This window comes from Pogona vitticeps, chromosome 3 (assembly GCF_051106095.1).
Source record: "Pogona vitticeps strain Pit_001003342236 chromosome 3, PviZW2.1, whole genome shotgun sequence".
NCBI lineage: Eukaryota > Metazoa > Chordata > Lepidosauria > Squamata > Agamidae > Pogona > Pogona vitticeps.
In genome coordinates this window covers 1,697,254-1,718,079 of record NC_135785.1, presented here as the reverse complement: position 1 = coordinate 1,718,079, position 20,826 = coordinate 1,697,254, and the positions used below count along the sequence as shown (strand labels likewise).

The 20,826-nt window shown below is 44.6% G+C and overlaps 1 long non-coding RNA gene across 1 annotated transcript in view; it reads right to left on the bottom strand.

Moving 5' to 3' along the window:
* Positions 1 to 20,826, bottom strand: part of LOC144587954 (uncharacterized) — a 494,427-nt gene that overhangs the window by 218,694 nt on the left and 254,907 nt on the right. The gene's annotated exons all lie outside the window — the stretch shown is intronic.

The following is a 20,826-nucleotide window of genomic DNA, read 5'->3' as shown; positions in this document are numbered from 1 at the left end:
TGGAGGTGATGGCATTCCAGTTGAACTATTTAAAATCTTGAAAGATGATGCTGTTAAGGTGCTACATTCAATATGCCAGCAAGTTTGGAAAACTCAACAGTGGCCAGAGGACTGGAAAAGATCAGTCTACATCCCAATCCCAAAGAAAGGCAGTGCCAAAGAATGCTCCAACTACCGTACAATTGCACTCATTTCGCACGCTAGCAAGGTTATGCTCAAAATCCTACAAGGTAGGCTTCAGCAGTATGTGGACCGAGAACTCCCAGAAGTACAAGCTGGATTCCGAAGAGGCAGAGGAACTCGAGACCAAATTGCTAACTTGCGCTGGATTATGGAGAAAGCCAGAGAGTTCCAGAAAAATATCTACTTCTGCTTCATTGACTATGCGAAAGCCTTTGACTGTGTGGACCACAGCAAACTATGGCAAGTTCTTAAAGAAATGGGAGTGCCTGACCACTTTATCTGTCTCCTGAGAAACCTATATGTGGGACAGGAAGCAACAGTTAGAACTGGTCATGGAACAACTGAGTGGTTCAAAATTGGGAAAGGAGTACGGCAAGGCTGTATATTGTCCCCCAGCTTATTTAACTTATATGCAGAATACATCATGCGGAAGGCTGGACTGGAAGAAACCCAAGCCGGAATTAAGATTGCCGGAAGAAATATCAACAACCTCCGATATGCAGATGATACCACTCTGATGGCAGAAAGTGAGGAGGAATTAAAGAACCTTGTAATGAGAGTGAAAGAGGAGAGTGCAAAAAACGGTCTGAAACTCAACATCAAAAAAACTAAGATCATGGCCACTGGTCCCATCACCTCCTGGGAAATAGAAGGGGAAGATATGGAGGCAGTGTCAAATTTTATCTTCCTGGGCTCCATGATCACTGCAGATGGAGACAGCAGCCCTGAAATTAAAAGGCGCCTTCTTCTTGGGAGGAAAGCGATGACAAATCTGGACAGCATCTTGAAAAGCAGAGACATCACCTTGCCAACAAAAGTCCGAATAGTCAAAGCTATGGTTTTTCCTGTCGTGATGTATGGAAGTGAGAGCTGGACCATAAAGAAAGCAGACCGCCGAAGAATTGATGCCTTTGAATTGTGGTGTTGGAGGAGACTCTTGAGAGTCCCCTGGACTCTCTAAAAAGAACAAACCTATCAATTCTGAATGAAATCAACCCTGAGTGCTCACTGGAAGGACAGATCCTGAAGCTGAGGCTCCAGTACTTTGGCCATCTCATGAGAAGAAAAGAGTCCTTGGAAAAAACCTTGATGTTAGGAAGGTGTGATGGCAAGAGGAGAAGGGGACGACCGAGGATGAGATGGCTGGACAGTGTCTGCGAAGCAACCAACATGAACCTGACACAACTCCGGGAGGCAGTAGAAGACAGGAGGGCCTGGCGTGCCCTGGTCCATGGGGTCACGAAGAGTCGGACACGACTAAACGACTAAACACACAAACACAGCAAATTCCTTCTGTTCATCTCAGGGAAGGCCTTCTCAGTGGCAGCCCCCAGATTAAGCAATGCTTTCCCTTGGGAAGTCAGGTGGGGCCCCCTCCCCTTTTTATCCTTCTGCTGACAGCTAGAGGCCCACCTTTTCAGGCAAAATTTTAATAAGTCAGTCATACTGGATTTTAGCTTAGTAAGGTTGTTTTTTTTTTTTTAAAGTTTTAAATGTTTTTAATCACTTTCTATTTTTATTTTTATTATTATGGCTTAATTGCCTTTTAACGTATAATTTATTGTGTTTTTAATTTGACTTGTTTTCATGTTGTTGTGAGCCATCTTGAGTCCCCTCCTCTGGAGAAAGTCAGTGCATAAATGATGCTAAATCAATCAATCCTAGAGTCCTAGAATAATGAAGTTGGAAGGGGGTCTATAAGGCCATTGAGTCCAACCCCCTGCTCAAGGCAGGAATAGAATCAAAGGAGATCTGACAGAGGGTTGTCTAAGTTTTTCTTGAATGCCTTCAGTGTTGGATCACTTACCACCTCTCAAGGTTATTGAGTCCCTTGTCATACTGCTCTAACAATTAGGAAGTTTTTCCTGATAATCAACCAACCCTCCTCTTCTAGATTCGATGCAGGGTCTCAGCCCTGGTGACTTGCCTTGCCAAACGCATTTAGTCAGAACTCTCCACTATGACCTGCCCACCTTGAGTGTCCCTGCACGGCATAGCCCGTAGCTTCTCTGAATGACTCAAGCCCCTTCCGCACGACAAGGCAGCAATCCATGAAGAGAAGACTCCCTGGAAAAGACCCTGATGTTGGGAAAGTGTGAAGGCAAGAGGAGAAGGGGACGACAGAGGATGAGACGGCTGGACAGGGTCATCGGAGCGACCAGCATGAATTAGACCCAACTCCGGGAGGCCTTCCAAGACAGGAGGGCTTGGCGTGCTCTGGTCCATGGGGTCACGAAGAGTCGGACACGACTTAACTGCCTAGAGTGGTCAAAATGACCAGATAGGCGGGGTATAAATACAATAAACAAACAAACAAACAAACAAACAACCAAAGTAAGGGATAGGGAGAGGAGCCTGAGGGATTTTTCGGTCTCATGCCTCAAAATATTTTGGGTCCTGCACCCGGACATGAGTGGGTGAGGGGGATGACTATTGACCCCCCCGCTCCTGCCACTTGGCCTCCTGGTGATTGACTTCGGCCCCCAGTGACATGAAACATGATCAGTTTCACATTGATTTGCTCACCTCCACTCTGGTTAATTTTTTACGCAGCACTAACCACCGGCTCCCTGAATGCCTAACAGATAAGGCAGCAGAAAGATTTATGCCACTTGCCCAGAAAGAATATTTCCAATCCAGTTATGTGGCAGGTTAGAAATTTCAGCAGGGGCTCTGAATAGTTCAGAACAAGGAAGAAAAGGGGGAGATTGACAGGGGTAAAGGGGGCAGAGGCCGCCGCTGTGGGGAAGAAGACAGGTTGGGCACAGAAGTTTGAAAAGTTACCTTTTAAAACTACAAATCCCATCACTTTTCTGTGATTCTATGATTCCTTCCTTCCTTTTGTCCCACATCAGCTTCTTCCTTCCTTCCTTCCTTCCTTCCTTCCTTCCTTCCTTCCTTCCTTCCTTCCTTCCTTCCTTCCTTCCTTCCTTCCTTCCTTCCTTCCTTCCTTCCTTCCTTCAAGAAAAACCTGGATAATAACCTGTCAGATGTGCTTTGATTGTATTCCTGCCTTGATGGCCTTGTAGGCCCCTTCCAACTACACTTTTCTATGATTCTATGATTTCTATGATCTCCATGTTGGGGGAGATGTCTGGAGCACATGAAAAGACAATGAAGAGGAGAGCACCATTAAGCATGTGCAGAGTGCCATTTTCTCCAGCACAGTGAAGGGGCAAGAGTCTAGATAAGCAGTGCTGATACTTAGGGGGGAATACATAGTGATGTCACAATTTTAAAAATTTATTATAGTGCACAAAACTTTACAGAAATCCTGGAGGGGGTGCTGTTCCACCTTTGGGAGGCAGATGGAGTCACAATTATGGCTGCGAACAGAGAGGCCCTCACAAACCACTTAGGCACATTACCTGGACTTCCCTGGTGTGGGTAAGTACCGGGGGGGGGGGGTCCATGTGCTCATATTTGGAGTAAAATCTTCCTGCCCAGTTCCTTCCCAACACTCTTGAGTCATCCTGCCTCTTCAGTGCTTCAGGGAATTACTAAAATTCACAAGGTTGCATGCTCTAACGTGCACACCAACCCTGCCAGGTAGGAATACCAAAATACCCATAAAATGTACAGGATTCAGTGGGGGCATGAAGCAAAGCCCTTCTTTAGTACCAGAAAATTCTCTTCTTTTCAGAGTAACCAAACTGCTGAAAGGTTTTTAATTATTTTATTAAATATGTTGCTAAAGTCAACAAGAAAGAAAGTTACACGCAGGTTCAAAACTTGCAGTCAAAACGTTTGTGAAGCAAATACACATTCAAAAAGTTGTGAAGCTAAGACAATTCCAGAACAGTTTCCACAGAAAATAAGAAAGCTAACTATCTTAACTACTTCTGTTGACCTGTAGCATGTTTCCAGAGCACATGCAGAGCATAAATCAAGTACAGTAACAAGACAGCAGGCAAGCATAATATTATCCTCAGAGAAACTAGGCTAAGCTAAGCAAATCCCCCATGCCATTTTTAATAGTCATCAATCATCTGCCTCTCCAGACCTTTCAAGTGTATTCCACCAAACATGTCCTGATTCATCCTGAAACATCCAAAAGGGAGTAACTTCTTGCTAAATAGCTTCACTTCTTCCCTCTCTTTTCTTCTCAGCCGAAACCAGTTCTTGCCAATTAGCTTGGTATCCAGAGAGTCCTGCAACCTTGGAAATTCCTTCTTACCTCAATAAGACGGAACTGGCCAAACCTTCCAATTAACAGGTAATTTCACCTTCTTTTTCCGTCCCAGCACAAGCTAACAGGTTTAACTTTCAAATTCAACTGATACCATCATCATCTTGTTTGCTCATCTCTTGACAGATGGGCAGTCCAGTGTTGAGTGGCCACCTCTGTCACCTTCTTTCTCCTTTTGCCATATATCAAGGACTACTATGGTTTATATAGCATTCCTCTACCCCCTCTTAAGGAAACACAGAGTAGCAGTGTTGCCTCTCTATGCACCTTTGAAACAATGACACACACACCCCAATAGATTTTTTTTTGGAGGATGCCGTTGTGCTCTGCTTGACTTTTAGATGGCACTGACCTTCCAAGAGCTGTTACGCAGCAAAAATGGCCTGTTGCCCTCCTAAAACATTGGATCGAAGAAATTCACAGATCACCGGCATATCAGTCTGGATGACAAGCTACTGGCTGACCCATACTAGAGACCACTTGCTTCTGTGTATCCATTGCAGAAGGTTGTACTCAGGTTCTGATCACCATTGGTGCTCCTTGGCCACAGTGTGGACAGAATGCTAGACAGGAAAGACCTTTGAATTGATAGCCCTCCAATAGCACCAAGCTCTGTGCAAAAAAGCACTGCAGCAAAACCAGGGAGCTAAGTAACTCTGCCTCTTTCTCCTCCGCTTTGAGGAGGACTTGTTAGTTGAAATGTAACAGGGTTTCTTTTGCCGATGCATTTCATAGCTCCCTGTGATGTGCATTAACCTTCGGTAGTGCTTACAGCAGAAGGTTCATATTTGTTCTGATCTTCTTAGCTGTCGACCAAGTGAGATTAACCATCTGAAGTGTTTGCATCTTGCATTTCACATGGTGGTGTCTTCCTGGCTCAAGGTGGGCCTTATCTTTTTGGCTTGGTGCAGACAGGAAAGTCTCACGCTCCATCCTTCCTGTCTGTTCTGTCCGCTGGACTTCCACTACCTCATACAGATTTTCCAGCCCAGATTTCCTAGTATAGCAGGGGTCCCCAACCCCCGGTCCGTGGCCCAGTGATGGCCCATGGGCTTTCCGGAACTGGGCCACGGAGACGGATCTCCGCCCCCGCATGCAGGGTGGGCGTTTCATGCTCATGTAGGGGTGTGTCGCACTCAGACAGGAGGCGTGTCATGCTCGCGCGCATGCATGTAAGCACCACACCCCCCCCACAAGCACGGGGGTGCCCCTGCCCCCTGCATGGAGCCCACCCACCCAACCAGTCCATGGTCCCAAAAAGGTTGGGGACTGCTGTTGTATAGAACTTCTGTATGTGATGGAGAGTTTTGTCAGGGTTTTTTGTCTTAAAAAATCATTCCTATGATGAGTGCATATATACGCAACAGAAGGCTCACAGCAGTAAAACTGGGTTGGTGGTGGAGGTGAGACTCACAGAGACACCTGATTCACTTGGGAAATGGACCTCACTCTGAAAGACCTTGGGATCTGATTAGTAGGGGAAGCACATTGCAGCAGCAGCACTGTTATTAATGCAACTGTCAAGGGAAATTTCATCTCTGGATCTCTTCCTTGGACTGACTCCTTTTTCTTATTCCTTGCACACATTTGCTGGTGTGGGTTAGGAGAATCCACTCTCCATTCCCCCTAAAGGGGCTACAATAAAACAAGGAGAAAATTCACCACAGCCTGACTTTTTGACTGCTTGTAAAACAGAGGTGTGTTAAGGGGATCATTGAAGCCCACACCCTCCTGAACTGGGCTATCAGGCCAGGAAATTTGAGACCTAAACAACCTCCTAAGAGCCCTGTAGAATGTTATAGACCTCTAGGGGAAAAAATCAGAATGGTTTTTGTGAAAGACATCCAAAGGTCTTACAGCTATGGAAAAACTGTAAGCACAAATGTTTAAAAGAAATGTACTGTATATATAGAAAATAAATTTAAGTTGCAGGCAAATACTTGAGTCAGAAAAATAAATTCCAATCCAAAATGCAGGGGCATAAAAGGTACAATAAAAATGTCCAAAATAATGTTTTATTACATTGTAAACATGCAAGGTGTTATAGCCTTAAAGGGCACAATCAAATATTTTAAGAATATATTTCTTAAAATATATCATTAACAAGTAAAAAGCATTAAGGCTCTGAGCAATCTCTAGCCGTTTAGCAGACTACTAGACATGCATGGATTACTGTATATTCTAAGCGCTCACCCAGCCGAGCCAGTTTGAAATGAGAAAATTCCATGATTACTTTGCTGCTATCTAATGTCTGACACATCTTGGTCTCTGCGTTGTTGGTATCAAGTGTATGATATGGCATGTGTTGCTTCTGTGTTGTGTGTCTCTTGCTTCTCTATACTCATATTTCTTTCAATTGTTTACATTTCCCTTCAACTACAAACAACTGAGTTTTGCAGGTGTACTAAGTTACCAACCTCTGTAAACAGTCACAATCCCTTTTGCTTTTACTAGGGTGGCAAAATACCAGCCTTGTAAAATGTGAGACTAGCAGGTCACTGCCACGGCAGATAATCACCTGTATTTGGACTAACTGGGTCTCTGTACCTGCAGGAACAGTAAGTGATCTGGGTACAGTTTTACTGAATAAACAAAATCCCACGAGCATAAAGCGCTAGTGAATGAAGTTGGTTAGATACCAATTTGCTCAATCCACATACTGTATTAATACTCCAGGAGTTTTTTTTTCCTCAACTGTTGTGTAATTCCTTATCAGTTGTTTACATGTGCAAGTGTCTGCTAATTAGGGAAGGGATACATTTGCAAGAGAAGGGACGTGGTGGCACTGCAGGTTAAACCACAGAAGCTTCTGTGCTGCAAGGTCAGCAGACCAGCTGTCGTAAGATAGAATACATGCAATGGAGGGAGTGCCCATCGCTTGTCCCAGCTCCTGCCAACCTAGCCATTCGAAAGCATATAAAAATGAGAGCAGATAAATAGGGACCACCTCGGTGGGAAGGTCACAGCGTTCCATGTATAGCCACACTAGCCACGTGACCACAGAAACTGTCTACGGACAAACGCTGGCTCTATGGCTTGGAGATGGGAATGAGCACCACGTCCTAGAGTTGGACATGACTGGACTCAAGGTCAAGGGGAACCTTTACCTTTAACCTTTACCTGTGCAAGGCAGTGATAGTCTATATCGACCTTGCTTCCAGCCATGGCTGGAGAACAGGTTGTAATTGCTGTGCAGTGACTTTTAGTAAAGTGCTGTTCAAACCTCATTTTACAAGCACAACATATACTTTCAGGATTGCATGTGCTACAGTTCCTGTATTTATTTTAACACTCTATGAACACAACGTCTCAAACTTGGACAGGCACACACAAAGAAATATCAGGCAATGCCTGATATTTTTATCATTCTGTTCGTGAGGGGGGTTTTTTTGCTTGCAAAACTCTGCTGTGAACTGATGGATCCTTATGTTCCAACACTCCCTGTGATGAAGAGAACTGAACTCGCTACCAGCATCTTCTTTAGAAGCTGAGTTTGCTAGAAAAGCAGCCACATTGGCTTGTATCCGCTCATTGTCAAAACTAAAAGTTTAAAAAGAAAAGAAGAAAATGCAGGGGACTGAAATTAAAAAAAAAGTTAGTGTCTATATGGTCACAACATTTCCTCTCCCCCCCCCCCCACCTTTTCTTTCCTCCCTTTAATTCTGGTCACATTTAGAAGCCAAAGCTTCAGCAAAGGCGGCTGTCCTGGAGCGTGTCTGTCTTCAGCACCATGGTCAGAGGCAAGATCTCCAGAGCTCAAAAGGGCTGGTTTTGAAATGGGTGCATATGTGTTTCTGTGTCAATGGGTCCCTAAATTTACAGAGGGCAGCTTCTTGATGCTGGAGATATCTCCAGATTCTCACCTCCAGGCCCTTGTTGGTTAAAGGGAAGCCTGGACTGTTTCAGCAAAGCGTGCGATGGCTACACAGCAGGGGGAAGTTTTAATTAGAAGGCCTGAGAGTATTCAGGGCCCAGTTTCTGAAAGAGACATGAAGAAGGAATGAACTAAAAATATGAATCTGGCTTCTCCTCCTAACAATGAGTGCTTATGGAGCAAACCTGTAGACGGTGTCACCTGTCCCTCTTCAGAAATGCTTGCCATGAAGCTTGTTAGGTAAGAAGGACATAAGAAAGGTTTCCTGGCAAGTTCAAGTCAAAGAGGTCCATCTACTCTAGGTTTTGACCCCAGCCAGCCAGATACTCTGCTAGCAACACAGAGCTTGGAAAAAGTTGCATTTGGGGCCACCATGAAAAAGTCATCCTTTGGCTCTCTAGTTGACTTTTTGTCTTTAGTAGTCCCTTCTCATTTGCAATTACAATCAATCTACAGTCAAGATAAAAAACACAAGGATTCTATAAAGAATATACAATATTTGATAGAATATTACTCATTACAGAAAAACAACAAATTCAGAAGTTGTAAAAAATTTTTATTGCAACGGAGCACACAAGACGAAGAAGTCAAGGAGACAATGTTAAAATGGTCCAAAAATTCTGGATATAATATAGAACTAGAAATATGGCAACAAATATGGACAAAAAACTTCAAGCTAACATTAGCAACTGCTTATAGAGAACATTTATATAAAATGTTCTATAGATGGCATCTCCCTCCATCCAGACTTGCAAAAATCTTTGCAAATATGTCAAACAAATGTTGGAAATTAAAAAAAAAAAAATCAGGAAAGAACTTATTACCATGCATGGTGGGCACGTGACATAGCAAGAAAATATTGGATCAAAATTCATATGTGGATTAAGCAAATGTACAAGCAAGAAATAGAATTCAAACCAGAATTATTTTTGTTGGGATTATTACCAAATAATACCAAATGTTGCTGGAAGAAGTATATCAGTAAATAAGATTGCTTGTAGGCTAAGCTTTATAATATGTTTCTTGTTTTATATATGATGCTGTCTTTGTATATTTGTAAATTTTATGTTGGAAAATAATTTTTTTTTTTTAAAAATTACCTTTTGGAACTACAGTTCTCACAGCTCCTCAAACCACATGTTGTGGTCTAAACAATGTTGCATTCCTACACGCTGGAGCAAGGACAGGAAGCCCCCAGTGTCCCTCCCATCTTGTACTCATGGACGCTGTGCTACTGAACATGGGAAGTTCTGCTGAGCCACTCAGCTGCTTCTTGGCCTTCTGGCTAAGATCCAGTGTAGTACTGAGCCACCAGAGAAAGAGAGCTCTCACCTTCCGCCAACTTATCAAATGTACATTTTGCAATCAGAGACTGGAAAAATTACTCTTTGGACTACAACTCAGCTGGCCCTCAGTTTCAAAAGGACACTCAGAGTTCTGCTGTCACAATCAAAGGATCAAAAGTCCTCAACTATACTGCACTTTCTCCGAATGATCATAGAACCATAGAAAAGTGACGTTGGAAAGGGCCTACAAGGCCATCAAGTCCAACCCTCTGCTCGAGGAGGTAATGGGTTCCACTGTTGTATGGCTCTAACAGTTAGGAAGTTTTTCCTGATATCCAATTGAAATCTGGATTTCTTTAACTTGAGCTTATTGTTGCATGTCCTGTGCTCTAGGATGATCGAGAACAGATCCTGCCCCTCCTCTGTTGGACAGCCTTTCAAGCATTTGAAAAGTGCTCTCCTATCACTTCTCAGCCTTCTTTTCTCAAAGCTAAACATACCCAGTTCTTTCTGCCTTTCCTCATCAGGCTTGGTTTCCAGCCCCCTGATCATCATCCTCGTCGCCCTCCTCTGAACTTTTTCCAATTTGTTAGCATCCTTCTTGAAGTGTGGTGTCCAGAACTGGACACAAGACTCCAGGTGAGGACCAACCAGGGGTGAATAGAGGGGGACCAGCACTTCTTGGGATTTGGAAACTAGACTTCTATTAATGCAGTCTAAAATAGCATTTGCCTTTTTTGTAGCCACATCACACTGTCGGCTCATATTCAGCTTGTGATCTACGACAATTCCAAAATCCTTCTCGCTCATAGTTTTGCTGAGCCAGGTCTCTCCCATCTTGTAACTGTGCAACCAGTTTCTTTTTCTGAGGTGCACTTATCCCTGTTGAATTTCACTCTGTTGCTTTCGGCCCAGTGCTCCATCCTTTTAAGGTCATTTCGAATATTGTTTCTGTTAGGGAGACAGAGTACCAGAGAGACAAATAGACCATTTGAATTGGTACATGCTGATCTAATAGGGCCATTTCCACCTTCATTGGGAGGGGCAAAATTTGCATTAGTAATTGTGGGTGATTATACACGATTTTCGTTTTGTTTCACACTGAAATCCAAAACAGAAGTTTTTCAAACATTTAAGAATTGGCTTAGATCTATTGAGCGGCGCTTTGGCCACCAGGTGCGCAATTGCAGACTGACCGAGGTACAGAGTTTACAAATACACAATTCCAGAGGTGGTTAGAATCCACAGGAATCAGACATAGAAAAACAAGCCCTTATAGTCCATTTCAGAATGGAGTGGCAGAGCGAAGGAATGGGGTGCTCCAGAACATGAAAGATACACTGCTGGCTGACGCAGGGTTGCATCATGCGCTGTGGGCTGAAGCTTTGAAAACTGCGAATTTTTTAATTAACAGAATTTGGTCATCCTCGATAGATCAAACCCCATATTATTTACTGTTTGGTAAGAAACCTTGTTTGAAGTATTTAAGAGTGTTTGGATGTACCGCTTGGGTACATGTGCCAAAGCAACTCAGGAGAAAAGGTCAAGCGAAAACAAAGAAAATGAGGTTCCTGGGTTATGAGCCTAGCTCAAAGGCGTATAGATTTCTAGATGGTGATAGAAGCGTTGTAATTTCTAGGTCTGCCAGTTTCAATGAGGGGGAGAACTGGGACAAGATACACGCAAATTCACAATTATACATTCCACTGAGTGAAAAAAGAACAGGTCAGTTTAGACAGAAAGAAACACATGAGCAAGACACAAGGTCCTCTGCTGATGAAAATGGAGAAGATGAAGATGGAGAAGTTATTGAAGAACACGAAGAACACGAAGAAACACATGCTAGCGAGGTTAGTGAGACAGAGGCACAAACAGAAACACAAGGTCCCAGTAGGTCCCAAAGGACAAACAAGGGTATACCACCCAAGAGGTTTGGAATGGGTGGTGTGAGAGTGTGTCATGTTTATATAGAACCAAAAAAATTACAAAGAAGTTTTAGAACTTCCTGCTTTTGAAAAAGAAAATGGTTAAGGACCATGGATGAGAAAATGGAATACATGAAGAAATGTAAGGTGTACACAGATGCAAAGATGCATACAGAACACACAGAGGTTACAGGTAACAAGTATGTGTTAAAATTAAAATAATGTGTAAATGTGTTGGGATTATGCTGTCTTCAGGCATAAAAAATTAGGAGGGCTGTCAGGGTATAGAATTTTATAGGCCTGAACCCATATATGTTTCATTAACGAGCTGCCATTATGTGCAGATGAGAGAAAAGCTGAATCATCCTAAGCTGATGCAATGAGGTGAAACCAGAAAGAGCCCAGGTGCAGAGATGAGGTCACCTGGAACCCGACTGGACTGAACAGAGACAAGATTATGTATAAATATGGACTGTGTCTGTGATATGTTCTCTCCTTCTGATGTGATTTTCTGTCACGCATGCTGTCGGACTGTGTGAAGACTTCTAGATGTGCTGTAGAGACCTGCCTGTATATAAGTGTACATATATGTAAATATAACCATCAAAGAAGAACTGGTAAAGTGTCTTCATTTACTCTTTGCCAGAAGCGTAACAGTTTCTGTCTTCTAGGGCATTAGCTATTCCGCCCAATTGGGTGTCATCAACCCTGCAATCTGTTTTGCAAAAGTTTAGTCCATTTCCCCTCTTTGATTGAGCGGTTGGTGGTAGACTCCAACTACCAAGTTCCTTTTGTTTTTTGCCCCAATGAGATTGATCCAGATGTTCTCGATGGGACAGCCACTCTCCTCCTCCTGTATTTCTGTGCAGGAATTTATATTTTTGACATATACTGCCACTCCACCTCCCTTGTTATTCTCTCTGTTCTTTTTGATCAGTTTATATCCCTCAATTGCTGTATTCCAGTCGTGGGAGTCGTTCCACCCAGTTTCAGTTATTCCTATCAAGTCATAGTTACCCTCCTGAGTTAACATTTCCAGTTCTTCTTGTTTGTTTTCCATACTCCTGGCATTTGTATACAGACACCGGAGGGTGTGTGATTTGTAGCCTGTTTGTACATTTTTATGAATATTATGATTATGATTATGATTGTTATGTTTATTATTCTGATTATTATTGTCAATGTTATTATTGTTGCCCTTTTGATCAGTTTGGTACATTCCTCTTATTGTGTGTAAGGCTTCATCTCCCCTTAACTCTGTGCTTACGTCTCCCTTCCAATTCAGTTTAAAGCCCTCCTGATGAAGTTCTTCATGCTGTGGGCAAACACATTCTTCCCAGTCTTTGTTAGATACAAGCCATCTCTTGCTAACCAGTCCTTGTTCCAGGAAGCTTAGACTATGGTCCCAAAAGCCAAATCCTTCTTGTCGACACCACCTTCGTAGCCAGTCATTCACCCAGAGGATCTTCCTTTCCCTTTTGATTCCTCTTCCGAGCACCGGTAGGAGGAATGAAAAAATTATCTGGGCCCCAAAGTCCTTGAGTTTCCTTCCCAGAGCTTCAAAGTCAGATGTGATTTCTCGGTAGCTCCTCTTGGCTGTGTCGTTTGTTCCCACACATCAACAAGAAGAAAGGGAGATGTATCTGTGGGTTTTATGAGTGATGGCAGTCCTCCCATCATATCCGTTCTCCGTCCTAAAGGGAGACAGCGTACCTGGTGAGTCGATGGATCCTCCCGGCAAATTTCGGTCCCAATTCCACGTAGCAGGGAGTCCCCTACTACAACTCCTCTCCTCCTCTTCTTTTCGTAGGGTGTGGTTTCAGCGACCGTATTCTGCTGGGATTCAGCCCTAATCATGTCCTCCCATGGGGTCTCCTCTGTGTCCTGTCCGACCAACTCTTCTTCAAGTCACTGAGAGAGGTTTTGTAGTTCCTCCGGGAAAGAGCCCCTTCATGGATTGCTGCCTTGTCGTGGCGAAGGGGCTTGAGTAACTCAGAGAAGCTATGGGCTATGCCGTGCAGGGACACGCAAGACGGACAGGACATAGTGGAGAGTTCCGACTAAACGCAATCCACCTGGAGTAGGAAATGGCAAGCCACTCCAGTATCTTTGCCAAGAACGCCCCATGATCAGAAACAAAAGACTAAAAGATATGACGCTGGAAGATGGGCCCCTCAGGTCGGAAGGCGTCCAACATGCTACTGAGGAAGAGTGGAGGACAAGTACAAGTAGCTCCAGAGCTAATGAAGTGGTTGGGCCAAAGCCGAAAGGACGCTCAGCTGTGGACGTGCCTGGAAGTTAAAGGAAAATCCAATGCTGCAAAGAAAAATACTGCATAGGAACCTGGAATGTAAGATCTATGAACGTTGGGAAGCTGGAGGTGGTCAAACAGGAGATGGCAAGAATAAACATCGACATCCTGGGCATCAGTGAACTAAAATGGACAGGAATGGGCGAATTCAGCTCAGATGATTATCATATCTACTATTGTGGGCAAGAATCCCGTAGAAGGAATGGAGTAGCCTTCATAGTCAACAAAAGAGTGGGAAAAGCTGTAATGGGATACGATCTCCAAAATGATAAAATGATGTCAATACGAATCCAAGGCAGACCTTTCAACATCACAATAATCCAAGTTTATGCACCAACCAGCATTGCTGAGGAGACTGAAATTGAACAATTCTATGAAGATTTACAACACCTTCTAGAACTGACACCAAAGAAAGATGTTCTTCTCATTCTAGGGGACTGGAATGCTAAAGTAGGGAGCCAAGAGATAAAAGGAACAACAGGGAAGTTTGGCCTTGGAGTTCAGAACGAAGCAGGACAAAGGCTAATAGAGTTTTGTCAAGAGAATAAGCTGGTCATCACAAACACTCTTTTCCAACAACACAAGAGGCGACTCTATACATGGAAATCACCAGATGGGCAATATCGAAATCAGATTGATTATATTCTCTGCAGCCAAAGATGGAGAAGCTCTATACAGTCAGCAAAAACAAGACCTGGAGCTGACTGCGGTTCTGATCATCAGCTTCTCATAGCAAAATTCAAGCTTAGACTGAAGAGAGTAGGAAAAACCACTGGGCCACTCAGGTATAATCTAATCCAAATCCCTTATGAATACACAGTGGAAGTAAAGAACAGATTTAAGGAACTAGATTTGGTGGACAGAGTGCCTGAAGAACTTTGGATAGAGGCTCGTAACATTGTCCAGGAGGCAGCAACGAAAACCATCCCAAAGAAAAGGAAATGCAAGAAAGCAAAGTGGCTGTCCAACGAGGCCTTAGAAATAGCAGAGAGGAGAAGGGAAGCAAAATGCAAGAGAGATAGGGAAAGTTACAGAAACTTGAATTCAGACTTCCAAAGAATAGCAAGGAGAGACCAGAGGGCCTTCTTAAATGAACAATGCAAAGAAATAGAGGAAGATAACAGAAAAGGAAAGACCAGAGATCTGTTCAGGAATATTGGACATATTAGAGGAACATTTTGCGCAAAGATGAACATGATAAAAGACAAAAATGGGAGGGACCTAACAGAAGCAGAAGACGTCAAGAAGAGGTGGCAAGAATACACAGAGGAATTATATCAGAAAGATTTGGATATCCCGGACAACCCAGACAATGTAGTTGCTGACCTTGAGCCAGACATCCTGGAGAGCGAAGTCAAGTGGGCCTTAGAAAGCCTGGCTAACAACAAGGCCAGTGGAGGTGATGGCATTCCAGTTGAACTATTTAAAATCTTGAAAGATGATGCTGTTAAGGTGCTACATTCAATATGCCAGCAAGTTTGGAAAACTCAACAGTGGCCAGAGGATTGGAAAAGATCAGTGCCAAAGAATGCTCCAACTACCGTACAATTGCACTCATTTCACACGCTAGCAAGGTTATGCTCAAAATCCTACAAGGTAGGCTTCAGCAGTATGTGGACCGAGAACTCCCAGAAGTACAAGCTGGATTCCGAAGAGGCAGAGGAACTTGAGACCAAATTGCTAACTTGCGCTGGATTATGGAGAAAGCCAGAGAGTTCCAGAAAAATATCTACTTCTGCTTCATTGACTATGCGAAAGCCTTTGACTGTGTGGACCACAGCAAACTATGGCAAGTTCTTAAAGAAATGGGAGTGCCTGACCACCACATCCATCTCCTGAGAAACCTATATGTGGGACAGGAAGCAACAGTTAGAACTGGTCATGGAACAACTGAGTGGTTCAAAATTGGGAAAGGAGTACGGCAAGGCTGTATATTGTCCCCCAGCTTATTTAACTTATATGCAGAATACATCATGCGGAAGGCTGGACTGGAAGAAACCCAAGCCGGAATTAAGATTGCCGGAAGAAATATCAACAACCTCCGATATGCAGATGATACCACTCTGATGGCAGAAAGTGAGGAGGAATTAAAGAACCTTGTAATGAGAGTGAAAGAGGAGAGTGCAAAAAACGGTCTGAAACTCAACATCAAAAAAACTAAGATCATGGCCACTGGTCCCATCACCTCCTGGGAAATAGAAGGGGAAGATATGGAGGCAGTGTCAAATTTTATCTTCCTGGGCTCCATGATCACTGCAGATGGAGACAGCAGCCCTGAAATTAAAAGGCACCTTCTTCTTGGGAAGAAAGCGATGACAAATCTTGACAGCATCTTGAAAAGCAGAGACATCACCTTGCCAACAAAAGTCCGAATAGTCAAAGCTATGGTTTTTCCTGTCATGATGTATGGAAGTGAGAGCTGGACCATAAAGAAAGCAGACTGCCGAAGAATTGATGCCTTTGAATTGTGGTGCTGGAGGAGGCTCTTGAGAATCCCCTGGACTGCAAGGAGAACAAACCTATCAGTTCTAAAGGAAATCAACCCTGAGTGCTCATTGGAAGGACATATCCTGAAGCTGAGGCTCCAGTACTTTGGCCATCTCATGAGAAGAAAAGAGTCCTTGGAAAAAACCTCGATGTTAGGAAGGTGTGATGGCAAGAGGAGAAGGGGACGACCGAGGATGAGATGGCTGGACAGTGTCTGCGAAGCAACCAACATGAACCTGACACAACTCCGGGAGGCAGTAGAAGACAGGAGGGCCTGGCGTGCTCTGGTCCATGGGGTCACGAAGAGTCGGACACGACTAAACGACTAAACACACACACACCGGGAAAGAGGGTCTTCTCCTTCTTTCGCTCCTCATGGTGATTCTTGTCCACGGTGGTTCCTCCACTACGTTTGTAGCCTCTACAGCATTTTCCTCCACTGCAATGCTTGGGTTTTCTCCCATCAGCCGTACCCCCTCTGACAGATGCTGCTGCTGCTGCTCAAGAGTTCTCTCAATGGAGGGTTCATCTTCCCTCATAGCCTGGAGTGTGGCTACTCGCTGCTCCAGGTCTCTGACTTTCTCTTCTAACAGGGCCACCAGTTTACACCTGTGACACGTATACAGCATTTTGTACTCAGGAACAAAAACAAACAGCACAGAATTGGCAGGTAAGCACCACCAAGTTGTCTCCACCCTCCGTCATCCTTTCTGGCTTTTTTGTTTGTTTTTTTTGCTTTCAACTATTTGTTTAGAATACCTGACTCTCTTGTTTTGTTACTTTAAATGAAGTTGGGGCCTCCCGCTTGGCCTCCCCCGGCAAACTCCCTGTTTGCTCTCCTGCTTGCAAGCTCCCAGGGTCTGCCCTAGAGCTTTCAGTTGCCAGGCGTGCTCTGCTCGGAGTCAGGAATCCAAAGGATAAACTTTGATAAACTTCCTCCCTTCTGCCCTGGCTGAGTTGTCTTCCCCCCCCACAACTCCAAAGCTTAAAAAAAAAACTCTTGAAACGTTTAGCTTTTCCTTACAAGAAGGGTGCTTGTCTTCAGCAACTGAATCATCTGGGTTGACTTTTTCAGCACCGGTGCTATGACATCCTCACCCTTAAAGAGCGAACACAGTTGTATATACCCTATTGACTCTCCACCACCACCCCACTCCTCCCAGCCCCAGTTAATTGAAATATTGGGATCCACTCCAGTCCCAAAGGTGGTTGCGCTCGTCACCTGCTTTTGAGCATCCCTCTGGGGCCACTAATCATCCGCGGGGTCAGGGGACAGGATGAGCGATCCTTGGGTCTCATCCATTCTTCAATACATGACCGATTCTTTAAAATTCATCTGGGCCTCTGCACTCATTCTGTCAATGATTCATAAACTGCTGAATGCCTATAAAGAACTAATGTTAGATCACCAAGAAGCATTCGGGGCTGGGCTGGACACCAGGTGCAATTGGCAGGGAGCGAAAGGATCCGACGTTAGAGGTGCAGTGTGTGTCTTCTTGGTGGACAACAAAGCCATTCACCTTCCACCCAAAAGGAGCCGCTCTTTCTGATCCCACCTGGCTCACCGTTACTCATCAACCTGTCCAGCAGGAGGAGTTAATGAGTAACACGGGGTCTTTTTCAGATGTCAAGCTCAATTGACTGCTTCTGCTTTAATCGCTCAGCTCCATTGTCTTACAATTGGAATCGGGCAGGCTTCACGTGAAGGGAATAACCTTGCCGTGATGGAGGTCCTTCAGCCCTCCACATCTGCACAAGTTCAGAACTGGGCAGTGGAGGGAAGCCTACAAAGGACTTCCTATCCAGGAGCATAAGGATGAGAGAACCGGGATAGAAGCATTTGCCGTCTTTTAATGGCCCACCACACCTGCTCTCGTCCTGACTCCAGGTGGGGTCAGCCTTCTGCTTGGCCATTACAGCCCATACCCACACAGGTTGACTTAGAAGCCAGTTCCTGTATTCAGGGGTGCGAGGCATGGCCTTGAGATCAAACGAGATGCGACTGAGATCTTTGGCCCTTGCATAGCTCTGAACAAGGGAAACTTTATAAAAGCCATTTCTCTTCAAACAGTTTATGCTCCAGAAATTCTTTGAAGTTCTTTTACTTCTAAAGTAAGAAATCCAGCTTTCCTGCTGGACTATCTTCTTTCCAGAGCTATTTGTTGTTGTGATGGGGATAGTGGTGGTGGGAAGTAGTTTATTTGAAAGCTTTGAACAGGGAGGCTATACGAGCAGAACAGATTTTCCTACAGAAAACCATACAAAGCTATGAAAAGTTTCCATCTGTCCATCCTTCCTTCCTCCCCCCTTTCTTTTCCTGCCTTCCTTACTTCCTCCACTCTCTTTCCCTTCCTTCCTTCCTTCCTATCTCCCTCCCTCCCTTCCCTTCCTTCCTCTTTTCTTTTCCTGCTTTCATTCCTTCCTCCACTCTTTTCCTTCCTTCCTTCCTTCCTTCCTTCCTTCCTTCCTTCCTTCCTTCTTTCCTTCCTTCCTTCCTTCCTTCCAGCATCGGCTCCTTCCTTCCTTCCTTCCTTCCTTCCTTCCTTCCTTCCTTCCTTCCTTCCTTCCTTCCTTCCTTCCTTCCTTCCTTCCTTCCTTCCTTCCTGACTCTTTAACCCTTCCTTCCTTCCTTCCTTCCTTCCTTCCTTCCTTCCTTCCTTCCTTCCTTCCTTCCTTCCTTCCTTCCTTCCTTCCTTCCTTCCTTCCTTCCTTCCTTCCTTCCTTCCTTCCTTCCTCCTCCTTCCTTCCTTCCTTCCTTCCTTCCTTCCTTCCTTCCTTCCAGCAGGAGCAGAATTCTGTGAGTTGCAGGAAAAATATTGTTTCAGAGGGGGAAAAAGAAAGAAAATGTGGCAGCACTTTAAAGACTACCACATTTATTTCAGTGTGAATGTTCATGGATCACAACCCACTTTGTCAGATTTACAAAAGCTCACATCAAAGCAAATCTGTTAGTCTTTGAAGTGCCACAACATTTTTCTTTTCCCCCTTTATTTTTGCCAACATGCTGAGACAGACAGAAGAACCTCAGAAGAGCCCTGTGCTGGATCAGCCCAAGGGCCCATCTAGTCTAGCTCCCTGGATCTCACCGTGGTCCCACCAGATGCCTCTGGGAGCACACGAGACAACAAGAGACCTGTCTCCTGATAACCCTTCTCTTGCATCTGGCCTTTTGCGGTCCCTTCCTTTGAAGCCAGAGGTCATACCTCCCCATTATGGCTTGTCACTTGCAATGGATATTTCTTCCAGGAATCTGTCCCATGCCCTTTTCAAGGCCTCTAGGCCAGAGGCCATCCCCATGTCCTGTGGCAAGGAGTTCCACAGACTAACAACACGCTGGGTCAAGAAATGTTTTCTTTGGTCTGTTCTCACTTTCCCAACACTCAAGACAAAGAAGGCAAGACAGACAGACAGACAGGCATTTCCAGCTGCTGCCCTCTTACCTGCTAGCTTCCATTTCAAAGAACAGGTGGTGTGTCTCAGGGTAGATGCAGAGGTGGTCTGAAGGAGGGCCATGCCAGGGGCAGAGGGTTCAAGCCCTCTCCCCTCTGATTACACAATGCTCACCTGCGTCCCTTAAGCTTTTGCCCCTATAACTCTTGATGGCTGGAGGTCGCTGAAACGTGTCCTCCTCTCTGTCCAGGGCCCCTTCTTTATCAGGGCTCTGTCGAGACCTCCAGCCCCCGGAACTCCGGACATGTCCAAAGAGGAGCACAGAGATTGAGCCCAGATCTGTGCTCTGCCCCAGGAGCGTCCCTCGGCTCTTTACTCCAAGGAAAAGGCAACAGAGCCTTCCAAAGCTCTTGCTTCAACTGTTTCTGTTACAGAGTTTTGCATTTCTGAAAACAAGTCTCTTTTTGCGACACAGAAGAATTGCAGAGATCCATAGAGGAGAACCCCTCTGCAATTCTACTGTGTCGCAAAAAGAGACTCCATAGAGGAGAACGTGGGACGTGGTGGCGCTGCGGGCTAAACTGCAGAAGCCTGTGCTGCAGGGTCAGAAGACCAGCAGTCGTAAGATCGAATCCACGCGATGGAGTGAGCTCCCGTCGCTTGTCCCAGCTCCTCGCCAACCTAGCGGTTCGAAAGCATGCAAATGCAAGTAGATAAATAGGGACCACCTCGGTGGGAAGGTAACAGCGTTCTGTGTCTAAGTCGCACTGGCCATGTGACCACGGAAGATTGTCTTCGGACAAAACGCTGGCTCTATGGCTTGGAAAAGGGGATAAGCCCCACCTCCTAGAGTTGAACACGACTGGACAAAAATTGTCAGGGGGAACCTTTACCTTTACCTATAGAGGAGAACAGCTGCAAGTTCCACGGAGTCCACCCCTTTCTAATGAATTGGTACTTAAAAGTCTCCGTAAGTCATTTTGAGACCTTTGTATGAGAAAGAATAGAAACCATTTCTTTACTTACAGTCGCTTGAAATGACAGACCTGGTTGTGCTGCTTTCTTTATTCTACACACCCTTATTTATTTTATTTATTTATTTTTGGACTTATATACCGCCCCATAGCGCTACAAGCACTCTCCGGGCGGTTTACAATTTAATTATACAGGCTACACATTGC